The sequence below is a fragment of the Amphibalanus amphitrite genome, unplaced genomic scaffold (assembly GCF_019059575.1).
Source record: "Amphibalanus amphitrite isolate SeventyFive unplaced genomic scaffold, NRLGWU_Aamphi_draft 000465F_arrow, whole genome shotgun sequence".
Classification (NCBI taxonomy): domain Eukaryota; kingdom Metazoa; phylum Arthropoda; class Thecostraca; order Balanomorpha; family Balanidae; genus Amphibalanus; species Amphibalanus amphitrite.
In genome coordinates, this window is record NW_024881959.1 from 288,544 (window position 1) to 303,160 (window position 14,617).

Here is a 14,617-nt window from a genome sequence, read left to right on the forward strand (position 1 = left end):
ATTTCAGGATATGGCGATCCACACCAACTAGGCCTCCAAGTCGCCGGAGGGAAAAGTCATAGCGATGTCGTGTTGGTCAAGGAAGGAGAATATATGAAACACTTAATTCCCAGACAGAAGATAACTCTGACACGAGGCTAAGGCATGAGGCATAAAAACGCAGAACTGCATGAAGCATTCTCAACCAGAACAGTGCGAGGCCTTTACTTGGTTGTGACACTCATTTTAGCGATGAAATTTATGGCTCTGAGAAGGGACAGGCCTAGACCACTATATATCGGGCATGTTGTGGTCTTTGGCTCAGGTAATACAAATTTGCAAAATATAAAGGGTCGTAAAGCGTGAGCGAACATCAATGGAATGCTTTAGCTAAATGGTCAGGTACTCGGTCTAAAATTCAGCTGTGCCCTAACTATAATTCACGTTTTACACATTCCGCTATGTCATTCGATAAAGGACCATCACACCGTGAAACTTATATCAGTCATTAGAGTTTTAGCATGAAAATAATTAATGCGGCAGTGACGAAATACAACTTACCTTTTCTCTTTGTGTTGTAAGTGAATTAGGGAAATAACGCCAGAAAACTAATCGTGTAGGAAAATGGAATCTGGCTATTAATGGAGCTCAGGGCTGAGTGATTGGAGGATTTGGACGACTCCATTCTGGAAAAGTTCCGTAGATTCAATGGCATGCCAAACCGTTGTATAAAGTATGGTTCCCGATAGGCCAGGAATCGGTCCATAGAAGCTGAATGTCTTCATCAATCACAAATCACACCAGCCGGCATATGAATCAGTGTTGAAAATGGATGGACTGGAGCTATTCAAATTCCGCCTGGATGCAGCGATAGTGCAGTTAGGATAGAAATAATTGTCATACAGGAGAGCATTGAGAACCGAAAGATATTGAAAATATCGTTGAAAAACATGTATGCTAATGTTAACTTACACGATTACATACATCTGTAGTTAACTATATATTAATTATGTTTCCACATAGCACATTGATTGCACTTGAAAGCATGAAAATTCAAAGAACATTATAAATTCACTTACGTTGAAAACCAATGATAAAAGATAACAATAACAACATGGCTTGGACCCAGGACATAACTGTCTACTACGCCAAAAGTTCTCTTTATCAGTCCCAGAGGTCTTACGCCTTGTCATATCACAGAATAACAACGGAATAGTATAATAATGTATGCATTCCTAGTGGTGCAGGTAACACATGTGCGGCCCCACTCTTCAATGTCTTTGGTCTTGAGCTCGTTTGCATTTTCAGGGCAGGAAAGCGCTACTCTAATAACTATATGCGTTATTGGTGATAACCCTTATAAAGTAACACATAAAGTGCGTGTATTTGTTGTGGAAATGTGTACCTATTTGTAGTGAATATTATGCACAATTCGCTAAAATAAATAGTTTTTTCACAAAAACTATTTCCTGGGTTCCTAGCCATGTCTTTGATAAATAAATTGCAGTTGTATGCACCTGAGGACGGTTTTAAAGGTGCAACATACCAGGACGGTGTCTATGCAGTGACGCCAGAGAAAAAGACTAGAAATACCAGCAAATATGCACCACCAATGAGTCAATGACAGCACTCGTTACCTACAATTCCATTAAAACTATTGAAGTTTTTCGCAGATTCTTCCACTTCTAAATACATTATCAACTGTGGCAATTGTATACTAATGCAAGATGGCCCCGATACAGTGCAGTGTGCATGGGATTAACATTGTCAAATGTTCTGACCAAAAAAGTAATGTTAAAAATGCAGCTTCGTGAGCGATTTTAACATCTGTCTAAGGCACAATGCATCACCAAAGTCTGACAGCACGTCCTCACCTGTGTTCGTCTCCTCTCTCTGGTCGATCGGCGCTCCTCTGTCCTCACTCCCTCCTCTCCCAGCGGTCCTCTCTCCTCTCCGCGCGCTCACCACGTGCTCCGATCGTCGGCCCGTTCTCCCGCACTGACCGCCCCATATCACACTCCCTCGCCGCGGCCGGAGGCGGCGCCGCGGCAGGCGTCGCGGGCAGACTGGCAGCCGCGGGTCGCCGGGTCATCCACCGGCGCGGACCATGGCCGGTGCACCGTCCGACGAGCCTGCCCCGCCTGCCCGACCCCCGCCGCCGCCGCCGCGGCGACCACCGGCCCGCCCCGACAGGTCGCGTCACCGCGACTCGCCGCACCCCGCACGGCGGAGCGTGGGCCTGTCGCAGACGGCGCGGTGGCCGCCGGCGGAGCTCACCCAGAGAGAGGGCGAGGTACGGCCCCAGGCGACTCCGGAGGCGCGTCTGCCGTTGCCAGGTCGTCTGAAACATAGTCGGACTTCACAAATTGACGGTATTGGATTCCGAATTCAAAGGATGAATGTGAACTTGGCAGGAGCCGACTCAGTCGGTTTTCTCGCACGCTGGAGCGATAGAACCGGTATTCAATAGCAGTCGAGTTTCAACATTGGATTTCTGTTCCTGGTTTACATCATAGGTTCATCTGAACTCTCGTCCACAAGTGTTCCTAGTTCATAATTTCATGAAGAATTAGGATGAAGAGTCTCTCACTTTGTATCCATTAGTGAATAAACAAGTTTTAAGTGAACCACTCATGAGTCATCTATTTGTTCAAAAACCTGATACAGTCAGATTTCCTCACAGTAATACCTAATGATTTGGCGTGATAGTTATGTTAAACGCTTCAAAGCTACGATAGCAACGATACGCTGCATGGTCTTACCTGAGCTCCGGCGAGGATGCATCTCAACCCAATAGCATTGTGATTGCGTCGCAGTGGTGCCACGACCTGATGGAACTCCGCAGACTCAGACAACAGCTGTGGTTCGCAGCCAGTTTCACCGAGAGCCAACAAAGTGGAGACTCGGGAGCAACTGACGCCATTCATCTTGGAACGAGTCGGTTTGCTTGGGCTGCGTTATTTACAGCGTTATATACTCGTAAGCTGCCGTTAAGAGCGAAACACTCATAAAATACCTACTACAGGAGGTACTCGAGTCTGATATGCATTGATCACATTATCTTATGCGGGCCTGCCTTCACTGCCAATGTGCGTAGCTTGTGGCGTTTCAGCCAATGTTTTCCATAATGAGACCATCTAATCTCGTTGTTTTTCTGCATGTCTCTATGGATATTGGCGAGTAGCTAATAACCGACCAACCGATGGTAAACAACATGCCAAACACATTGGCACCCAGAAAAGGCAACAAGTCATACAATGTTTCTGCGCACATTGCTCGTAAGCGGATATGTGCGTGCAGAACTGCAGAGAGGATAGCCAATGACCTAGAGTGTGTCCTTTTTTAGAAACAAAATGTCTGCCAAAGTTCGCAAGTGCCGACCTTTCAGGTTTCAGCTCACTCAAGACCTTAACCCTCGCTGGGCCATTGGTTTTCTTAGTTGCTACGTAGCAACGGCCGAAAGGGGGTGGAACCCCCTTGCCGTTTTATCCCTAACGAGCGTGCTCTCTGATCGGCGCCGGCCGCGGCCCAAAATGCGGCAGAGATGCACCCGCCACGTGCAAACCACCGAACCCACCCCCACCAAAATTCAATACAACAAACAGATGCACGCGTCCGACTTCTGTCCAAAATTTCACCCCCGTAGCCCGCACCGTTCCGGAGCAATAGCCCGCCAAGCGTGACTGACGCGTTACATACATACATACATACGTACAGACATTTTGATTTTTATATATGTAAATTGAGCTTTGCAGAAAAACGAGCGTGTGCGCCGATACGAGACGCATCGACAGATACTCTAATTTCAACCCGCGCCCCACTGCACTCGGGGGGGCTATTCATAGCCCCTCCCGTTTTTCTGCAATAACTTCCAAACTGCTTGACGTATCGACGCCAAACTTTCAGTACCTTCGGCTGCATCAATTTGACACCTTGTGTCAAAATCTAAACTTCGCAGCTACCATACGTCGGCTGGAAATGACGTCAGAGTAACGTCATGTTCGGCCGATTTCGACGCAAAACATTGAACCACGGCAATCGCTCCCAAGCGCTCAGTTTCTTGGCTAGATCCAATTTCTTTGCATGCGGGGACTCATAATAGACTGCGCTATCAAACTACCATCTCGGATGTTCAAAATGTAGAAAATTTTGAAAATTATATATAATAAAACTCAAAATTTATATTATTATATTAATTTTTTTTCTAAAAAGATTGACTTTTCAAAAAACGGAATATATATGATAGAACACATGCTTATGACTTACTATAGCAAGTTTTAGCTCAATATCTTCAAAAATGGCCAAATTATACGCATTATTGCAAAACATTCACAATCATAAATTTTTCCAATCATTTTTTCAGTACCTTTTTGACATCCTACACCAATATAAATAGCACCATCGTGTTCCGGAGCTCAAACTGCATCTAATGGACACCTTTTTTGTTGAAAAATTCTTTCTTCAAAATTTGACCTTTTTTGACCTGAAAGTGACTAAGCTAAATTAAACTTAAGATGACCTCGAATGACACAAACGACGTCAAATTCGAAATCTTTGGCCTAAATGGACCATACAACATGTGCCACGTGACCGACGCATGATAAAACATTTCCGTGACCTTTGATGACCTGACCCTGACCTGAAAATCAAAGATCAAATTTGGTGTCCTCAGGGTATCTAAAGCATCTGTTCACCAGTGTGTAAACCAAAAATGAGCCTAATCTGACTTGTAAGATGGCGGCCAGAGCCCAAAATGTAAACAAGTCAAAATGCTAATAATTGACCTGACCTGTGACGTCATCGGTGACCTCGAGGTCAATGAAAATAGGTTTCGCTGGACAGTTTTTCCGAAGCTATCAGACACCGTTTGAATTTTGACGATCGGCCCAGTAGTGTTGGAGTTAGGAGGGGGGGCTATGAAGAGTCCCCTCAGTAGGGCGTGTTATACGCAGACCCCAGTGCAGTGGGGCGCGGGTTAAGGCCTCAGGTCAACCGGTGACACCTGCGATCAGGTCGAGCGTCCAAAAGTATTTGTTCGGTTTTTGGTCAATAATATCGCCAGAAATAAACATAGCGTCGATTTTGATACCATCAGACTGACCATGATCAGGCGCGTCAGATGGTATACTTTTGTTTAGCATATATCAAATTGGGTGTCAACCTCAGTTCAAGGTCAGGTCACAGTTTTTTAGATCGCAAAGCTGGTCAAAGGAGGTAACATCACATATCAAGCAATTTGTCAGGTCTTCTTGAGTCCATTCGGGTGGTTTTTCCGACCCGCTAGCTAAATTTGATCGGGAATTATTGACGAGAAACTCCGATGACCTTGGTGAAGTCATATGATGTTATTTAGGTCTGCGATGTACGACTTCAGTGTAAGCTCCTGGAAATTAAATCGCGGTTTCACATGGTTGCAGGTTGAGTTCGTGTTTGATTAAAGGACTCTCCCACCTTCAACAAAGTTCATGAATTGGCATAACAGTGATGTCGCTCGGTTCATAAAGAGCAAAAACCAATAGCCGTTTTCACGACGGGCTATCCGGCGAATGCACCCAATTTGACCAAATCTGCACCTAATCTCTTTTACAGCAAATATCTTCGTGTTATGAATTTATTTCAGTGTTTTAATCGATGATACTCTCTGATAATATGACAAAGGAGGCATATAAGCAAATAGTGCAACCCTAGCTGGTAGTTTCTAATAGATACAGGCCGTTTTCACGACGGAACTTTCGCAGAGGAACTTATTTGATACCTAAAAAGTACCTACCCTTAGAGGCCTTAACATCCCTCAAACTGAAATATTTTATGTTCAAAATAATTTTAGAAGTTTAAATCCGGGCATTTTTTGCCCTCAAATCACTTATTTATTTACAAACACAGCAATTTTTGGTTCTAGTAGCCCACCTTTCGACTATGAGGTATTAAATCAGCGTGGCAACTTGCTCCCTCTTTGCTCCCTCGGGTATCTAATTCCGGAATTCTTAAAAACAAGGAAAGTATATATCGAGTTCTCTTTTATACCTATTCAGTTATGTTTTAATGGTGATTAAAATATGACAAATTTTTTAATTACATTTCATATAAGAAAACACGCAAAACAATGAAACAAAAATAACTACGGCAGATAATTACCTTCAGGTATCTAATTCCGACCAATCAGCACCTCAGTAGGATATGACGTCATACAAGAATGGTGGTGAGGGCCGTTTGCAGTCCCGGCCGGTAGGTCACGTGACCGCCGGGCGCCTCGGGTCACGCGGCGGTCGGGAGTCGGACGCGGGGCGTGGTCGCGGGCGGACGCGCGGGGCATCATGCTTTGCTTTGCTTGCTTTGTCAACTTCATATAACTTACTATCGCATTCGTATGAAAGCCAAACACTGCTCAGTGCCCTTAGAAATTGAGTTTTGGAAAGCTCAAGTTCCTATAGCTCCTCAGGTCGGCAACAGTTGAAGCCTCATCTGAACCCATGTGAAAAAAACGAGGGTAAGGAACCTTGTGTTGCTTTTTCTTTTACCGTCATAATTATCTCAAACCATCACAATTTTGAGTTGCCACATTGTCTGCTTCACTACATTCGTGTAAAACTTGGGTGAAGGCTGGTGGCTCAAAGAAAGGTGAAGATATTTCTTTAAGTGCCTAATCCGTGAAATTGAAATATCCCGGCTTTACAAATCTACACTTTTCATTTTCTCCACGATACATTTTTTAAAATTGTTTAAATTTAATCTACATTTGTTAAAATCCGGGCTTTGGTTTTGTGTAAACTAGATCATAAAGTTTACTATAGTTTTGTGTAACCTGATGGCTGAAGAAAATAGTAATTTTGCTAAAGTGATGTGCGGAAATTTGTTGCTTTCCAAATCAAATTACTCATACCTATACCTATTTCATTCAAAATTAGGAGGCATTATTACTGTTTTTTCTTGTAACATGAACTGAGTTTGGGTACGGTGCTCCGGAAACGTTGTGGAACTTTAAGCTAGCTAGAGCAGTTTCCATAAAAATTGTTTAGATAGTTGACATGGCTTGTTGACAACTCTTTTGCTGTTTCTAAAAAAGTGAAAAAAATATTTTCCTGCATTAAGCACACAAGGCATGTTATTCTCATAAGCTATCGAATGTGTGTGTGTGTTTAAGCTGTTTTTTTTAAGCTTTTGCTGTAACTTCAGTTACTTCACTTTAGAACATATTGCCCAAAATGCGTCACTGATCATGAGCTGGTATATCATATCATATGTAGCAAATACATAAATGAGAATAGTGTGTCATGAATTTTTGTGCATGCTTCTGGATCATCTGTAATTACATCAAAGGCTCGGCTCAAGAGTGTCCTGCCGACCAGCTTATGCTCAACCCTTTCTGTCCGCAGAACGTCGCCTGCGACTCCCGCACGCCGTTTGCCCCGGCCGTCCGTACTGGTCTTCGCGCTGCGAGCCGCGCTGGAGTTCGCGGCGGCGTCGTGGAGCTCCCATCGGGACGGCGTGTGATGCCCGCGTCGAGCTTATAAGCCGTGAGCTTCGATTGGCGGCTCACGCGGTCACCAGCTGTATGTACAGCCTCGGCCCCGACGACCCCGCTAATGGCCGAGACCGGCATACCCCCGGCATGGGTCCGCTGTCCGGCGCAGCGCTGGCCGCCCGCATGCTACTTTTGGCTGTATCGCTGCCCAGCGGGAGCGCGCTCCACGCTGCGGAAGAGGTACACGTTGCGACCCGACTGAGGACCGCAACCGGATGGTGACACGTCGGCCTCTGCGCCCTGGCCGGGGCAGGCGTGACCGACGTCACAGTGGAGGAACGCCCAAACAAGACCAGCCCACCGTCGGAGCAGCATGGAAATATCATGTTCTGCCTGGACGTCGGACCCGGCGGCCGCAGTGCACCTGCACACGTGCGGAGAGGGGCGCTGGAGGCTACTCTGGAGCTTCTGCCATTCCGCGGCGCGACTGCTGGCAAAACGGCGGCGATTGAGGCGGTTGGGAACAGCTGCAGCAATGGTGATGGCGGTGATGGCGACATGGCGGTTTGGGACTTCATCTCAGCGCGGCCGCCGCCCAGGCGCCGCTGCGCCCGGCTGCTCAGCCACCTACCGGATGGCGGGGTGGCCCTTACGGCCCTCACGCCCGTTCGGTCTGCGGCCACGTTGTGGGGTGGCGGTCGCGGGGTTAGCGGCGTTGGACTTCGTCCTTTATCCAGACTGCACCGTACCATCTGAACGGATGGATCTGCCAAGAAAGATGACATCCAAGGCGGCTATGAGGCGATCACAAAGCTTCATCAAGAGCTTCTCCTTCATGGAGCCGGCCGGCCGTTAAGTCGCAACACCGGCTGCCGAGTGCCAACAGCTGCGTGCGCTGGCGCCGACGCGTTGTGGGCCGCGCTGCTGACGCCCAAGCTGCGATATCAACCATCTATGAATAAGTGGCAGCGGTGGCGGCTTGTCAGTTGTTAACGTGCCTTAACAGACGTTGCGAATAGCCCGCGTTGGAATCGCATGGTTGGCAACACAACGCAAGTAAAAATGGGCTTCCTTGATGAACCTACTTTTTAAGCATTGTAGCCTTTGTAATTTTGGATGTTTTGCTGTAGATATTATTTTCTACATATATACTATATAGGCACTCACGTGCTTTAAATCGCGCAATGCAATTGAACCATGGTAAAGACAATGATAAATGAACTGAGAGCTGACATGCCCCATGCTTTGTGTGTGTATGTGTGTGTGTTTTTTTGTTGTTGTTTTTTTGCGAGTCGATAAAAGTGGTTTTGGACACTGGATGAGTTTTTAGGGGTGTGGTGAGGGGGGATGTAATTCCACAGACCTTCTGTCAGATTCACTAATGCAGTATGGTCTGTGCGGTGTTTAGTTATCGGAGCATTCTTTGAAAGTCGTGAATAGGGCCACCGAGTACCTAAAGCCGTGATATTCCCCCACAAAAACTTCTTTTAAATAACCGGGGATAGGTACATGAGCAGAGTAAATGCAATTACGAACGCCTATCACAATGCTGAGCGAATAGGAAAATCCATAGATGGAGAATTGTGCCGCGTTACGGGTGCTCGGGCGCAGCCAATCCACCGTTACCCCAGCGGTGACCTTGACCCGCATCGTCTGTCTCGGCTCCAAAGCCAAACCGGCGTGGAATTGGGAGCGTTCGAGCACTCATGGTCCAGCGCAATTCTCCACCTAAATCCATTCCTGATACACATTTGCTTGCTCATAGACCTCTGTATACAGAGGTCTATGGCTTGCTCAATGCTCATAGTCATGTAACCCCGGTAAATTCACCCAACTTTCATATTGGTCGCTCCATAGACAGATGGCCACAGAGATCAACTTAAAAGGCCATTGTTGCATTCATTTAGTGGAGATCATTAAAGAGCCGTGACAGGCCACAAGTCGCGTGACATCATACGTGTAACGACCAATGACGTCGGCCTGCAAAACCCAATGGAAGCGGCTAGCAGCGTGCAATAAAACAGGGCGCTGCTTTCTAAATGTCTGTCGTGCGTCATAAATGAATATATTCTTTGTAGCCTGGCAACTCAGTATCTTTTTTTAACTATTGTACTAGTATTTAATAATTTCATAATTTTATAATTGTGCTTACGCTTTATGTTGATATCAGTGATAAATCCTTAGATAAAGTAGATCGATGTGATATTTAATAGAAAAATAGCAAACTAACGCACCATTCATTCGAAAGCTGGGGAACCTACTAAAAAGAACTACTAAAATTCCTGAGGAACCAAAGGATCAAATGGGGATTAAATAGATGCCTGCTATTCCGTCGTGAAAACGGCCACACTGAACCTAATCACTGGCGGATCCAGGCTTGCGTTTTGGGGGGGCCAACTCGTGCAGGAGCCAAACCTAGGGTACCCCCAAATCCTGTTTTCTCATCGGATTTAGGCCACTTATTTTTCGTCACAGCCCTGACACTATGAATATTTTTTTCTCAACCAAAAAGAAAAATATTTAAATGGTAGCCCACCCGACCCATGCCTTTATATTACTTTGTAAACACTTACCATTGCTTTTGTCGACCAGTTAACCCGCTTCGCGTCAGTGCTTGGGTCCCTTTGCGGGCCGGGAGGTGGTAAAACACCCCCTGTCTAACTCGGCTCCTGGGCCACGCACTGATTGAACTATGTTTCATTATCGTTTGGGGGAGGAGGCAAACGGGCCACTTTAGGCCTCTGGGAAGGGGGCATGGCCCTAAATGCCCCCTCCCTGGATCCGCCAGTGTAAGAGACCATTGGAGCTGCAGAATTGGGTACCTCAGACGTCAGGGTACGCCCTCAGATGTATGGACTCGCATGGAGACCTCTTATGCTATAGTGGACTGAAAGGACCCAAAGGAGCCCGTCTAGGGCTCCCGGAGATAGACGTGGGCCCTCAGGAGCCCGCCAGAGCCCCCAATGAGGGATAAGTGAGGGATACCAAGTGCCTGCAATTGCATATTGCATAAATCATAACGCCTTTACAAATCAATATATTATGTATCAGTGGCAGATCCAAGGGGGTCATGACCCCCCTTGGTGTCCGGGGCACCACAGGCCTGTCAGGGGCACCACCGGCCTAGCAGGGGCACCACCAGCCCGCCAGGGGCACCACAGGCCTAGCAAGGGCACCACGGGCGTGTGAGGGGCCCCACAGGCTTGTCAGGGGCACCCCAGGTCTGTCAGGGACACCAGAGACATGCCAGGGGCACCACCGGCCTCGCAGGGGCACCATGGGTCTGTCAGGGGCACCAGAGGCCTAGCAGGGGTACCACAGGCCTTACAGGGGCACCACCGGCCTTGCAGGGGCACCTTGGGCCTGTCAGGGGCACCACAGTTCTGTCAGGGCCCAGGGGCACCAGCGGCCTAGCAGGGGCACCACAGGCCTGCCAGGGGCACCACCGGTCTAGCAGGGGCACCACCGGCCTCGCAGGGGCACCATGGGCCTGTCAGCGGCCCCACCGGCCTCGCAGGGGCACCACCGGCCTCGCAGGCATCACGGCATCACGCAGAGGCACCTTGGGCCTGTCGGGGGCATCACGGGCCTGTTGGGGGCACTTTAACCCTAGGCCCGCCAGAGGCACCACAGGCCTGCCAGGGTCCAGGGGCACCACAGGCCTAGCAAGAGCACCACGGGCCTGTCAGGGGCACCTCAGGCTCCCGTGTCCCCCCCTGGATCCGCCAGTGATGCCACACCACGCGAAACACCGCCAACTACCAGCTGCCGCGCCATAAACACGTGCCAACAACAGTCTTTTTTTGAAGGTCGACTCCGCTCGCGCAATTTTTGACTGACCCACACTGCTACCATATTGCTTCCATATTATGCTGTGGAAAGGTTTACTTCACCAAGTGGCTAAAAACCTCCATCAAGGTATATTTTCTTAGCAATTTTTCTGACGTTTTGGAGGGGGCCAAACAGGCCACTTTAGGCCTTTGGGGGGGGGGGCATGGCCCTAAATGCCCCCCCCCCCCCCCTGGATCCGCCAGTGAACCTAATTTGACCAATTCTGTACCAAATCTGCACCTAATCTGCACCAAATGTGCACAAAATGTGTACCAGATGGCCGTCGTGAAAACGGCTATTATCTATCAAATTTCACAGAAAAATATTCACCGGTTTTCAAGATATTACACTTTAACCTTTGTTTAGTTTTTGGGACCTCCGCTGTTCCTGTGACGTCATTTGGAAGCAATAATTTGGTATCTTAAGAGTGCGGCACTTCCGGCAGCCGTTTTTGGCACACCTGTTTGTTAATCTTTTCCGAACATGTTGTGAAAAATTCAGACCCAGGTCGCTTAAAGTCAGGTCACCATGTCACGCCAAGTGACCTCACCTCAGAAAAAAAAAACTAGAATGCTCGTCATAGCTACACCGACTGAACGATTGCCTTGAAACTTTCAGAGATTGATAAGAGTAACAATATCTATAAAACGTTCATCTCGGAATTTTGATATCGTTGGCCTAAGGTCAGGTCAATTTTGCGGCCTCTCCATTATAATTCAATTGGAGAAAATTGAAAAGCGTCTCTTTTGCACGAACGCCATTCTAGACACGCTCAAATATCGGGATGCAGGTAAAATTGACACACTGAACCGGAAAATGGCACCTGTGATCCCTCGTTATGTCCCCGAGGTCATCTCATGTCACGAATAGTATCTAACAATTTTTCGCTAATAACTTCTGATAGAGGCATGCTAGAGTGATGAAAACGCCTTAGATGTGTTCGGCTCGACGTGGCGGATCGACTGATATGCAGCGTGACCTTTTCCGGTCAGGTCATGACCTTGACCTGAGGTCAAATTTTCAAGTTAACCTTTCAAGGTCAAATTATAATTCATTCAAAGCTTCTCGACAAGAGGAACATGATGCTGGCAAACGTAATGTAATGGCTCTTTTGAGTCCAAAGTTATTGCCGAAAAAACAATTTTCGTAAAAACGGCTATTTTTGGCGTTTTCGTTCTCTGGAGGCTAAACCATTGACCTGAGGTCAGATATGATGACATGTTGGCGAAAGAGCCGCGGTGCTGTAGCTCTATCGGTTCCCGAGGTAACCCTTGGCAGTTTCCAAGATGTTGAAATAGCCAACATTTTACCTTTGGTGACCTCTGGCGACCTGACCTTTGACCTGACCCAAAAAATGACCGAAGTGTTTTCGTCCTTATTTTGGACGTTCCTTCGATTGCCGCTTACCGCTATGTGGCCCAGGAACCGAGTTAGAAGGGAGTGTTCAGACACCCCCCCCCCCCCGGCCCGGCGCGAAAGTCTCGGAGCACCGGCCCGGCGCGGGTTAAATGATTATTTTTGGCGCCTTAACAGTAGCTTACATATTTCTCTGTTGACTCCTGCAGAGGCTCACTTATACGGTCATAGGTCAGTGACCTGACCTGACCTGAAAATGCGGTTAGTGTCACAAGATATGGTTCCACACTTCACTCGATTTTATAACATCGAGGTAAGTGTCAAAGCCTTTTCAACTAATATTTTACAGAATTTTTTTTCAATAGTAGTATGAAAAATGTTATATACTAGTTTTACCTAAACCAATTTCATGGCCGCATAAAAAAAAACATATAATTAGACTTTTTATCGTTGTAGGTCACGATGGGAGCATTGGCTTAGGCTCGGCTGATAAATTATCCGGCCTGTCCCACCGTGGCAAGTCACGTGAGTCATTTGACCTTAATGGCCAAAAGGCGCCGTGTATGCACACGTGAGTTGCATGTCGAGTAAGCCAGCTCATAGTCAGCATTTATGCACGTTTGTTAGATTAGGAAAATGGATGAAATTATGCTTTACCGGCTGCTTTTACATAGACAGAATACGCTTATGCATTGCATTAAAAACAAAATAATATGTAAATAAAAATAGTTATTGCTAGTTTAGTGGCCAATATTCACTATACACCTTACGCTGCATAGCACACATTGGCTTAATGTTCATAGCCAGACACTATCTACATACTTATATATGGTAAAGTTACTGTCGCCTATCCACTGTCCAGACCCGATCAATAGCCGGTAGTTTCTGTCGTTTCAGTCTGTCCACTCCAGACGTTCCACACCCCTGGATTGGTTCCTACAGCGGCGTCCCGGACCGCGCTAGGAGGCCGCGAACACCCTCCAATTTTCCATCGGCTGTGTCCGGCGGGCCGGAACAGACGAAATGAGCCGAACCGCATGTCGACGCCGTCGACGGAGCATCGCGTCGACCGAGGGGGATCGGCGGGGGGGGGGGGGGGCGGGTCGACCAGCGGACCTGACTGCGGCTATGGCCCACCACGATCCTCCATGACAAATGCCAGACGTGTAATAGAACATTCCAGTGTATCGGCGACGTGTGCTGGATGTGTGAGCGCAAATGCGATAGGTGCACGAAATGGTGTGCTCCACGGCAACGCTGCATTGCAGCTCATCAACAACAGCGCAGCTGCTCTGGAGCTGTTCCCGTCATAAATGAATATAATAGACATGCTATACAATTACCTAATTACCAATCAATGAATGAAGTCACTGATAACTGCATACCAAATAGGTATATGTCCATACATTCTGAGTAATATACGCTAATAACTATATCGGAAATACACCAAAAAAAAAGCTTAATGGTAAAATCGACAGCTCTGCGTTGCAAGATGTTGAACAGTAAAATATGGATCTGACGCTCTGACGTGGTGCATGCCTTCGTCAGCAATGTTCAGCACTGACGTCTGACGTAAAATTATTACGCAGTAATTTGCATGCTCATTGCTCAACACTGTAGGCATTTTGTAATTTGACGTTTTTGACTTATCGGTGAGGGCTATTTATAGATACCAACCTGACGATCAATCGTCTGGCATACCGGTGATAAACGTTCAGGACATAGAAGCGGGCATAATCAAAATGCTACAGCGGCCACGACAATTAACTCCCCAGCAGCACCGCCCCCCCCCCCCCCATTTTCATTCAGCAAGTAATATATAGCGTTATACCATTCCCGCTACCCCGTAACTAAGAAAGCAGTGAACGTTTCATGACTATTGTCACTTCAACAACAAACAAGACGGTAATTAGAATCAAATTCATCTCCATCGCAGTCATAGATGAGGCGGTCACTGACCAATAGACCGAGGCAGCTCCTATTTCCCGT

At 47.2% G+C, this 14,617-nt stretch overlaps 1 protein-coding gene across 1 annotated transcript in view; it reads right to left on the reverse strand.

Moving 5' to 3' along the window:
• LOC122391996 (dipeptidyl peptidase 4-like) overlaps positions 1 to 2,012 on the reverse strand; it is a 121,710-nt gene extending 119,698 nt beyond the window's left edge. Inside the window, exon 1 of the mRNA XM_043386386.1 lies at positions 1,854 to 2,012. The gene's annotated coding sequence lies outside the window, so the exon portion shown is untranslated. The remainder of the gene's footprint in view (positions 1 to 1,853) is intronic.
• Positions 2,013 to 14,617: the final 12,605 nt, after the last annotated feature.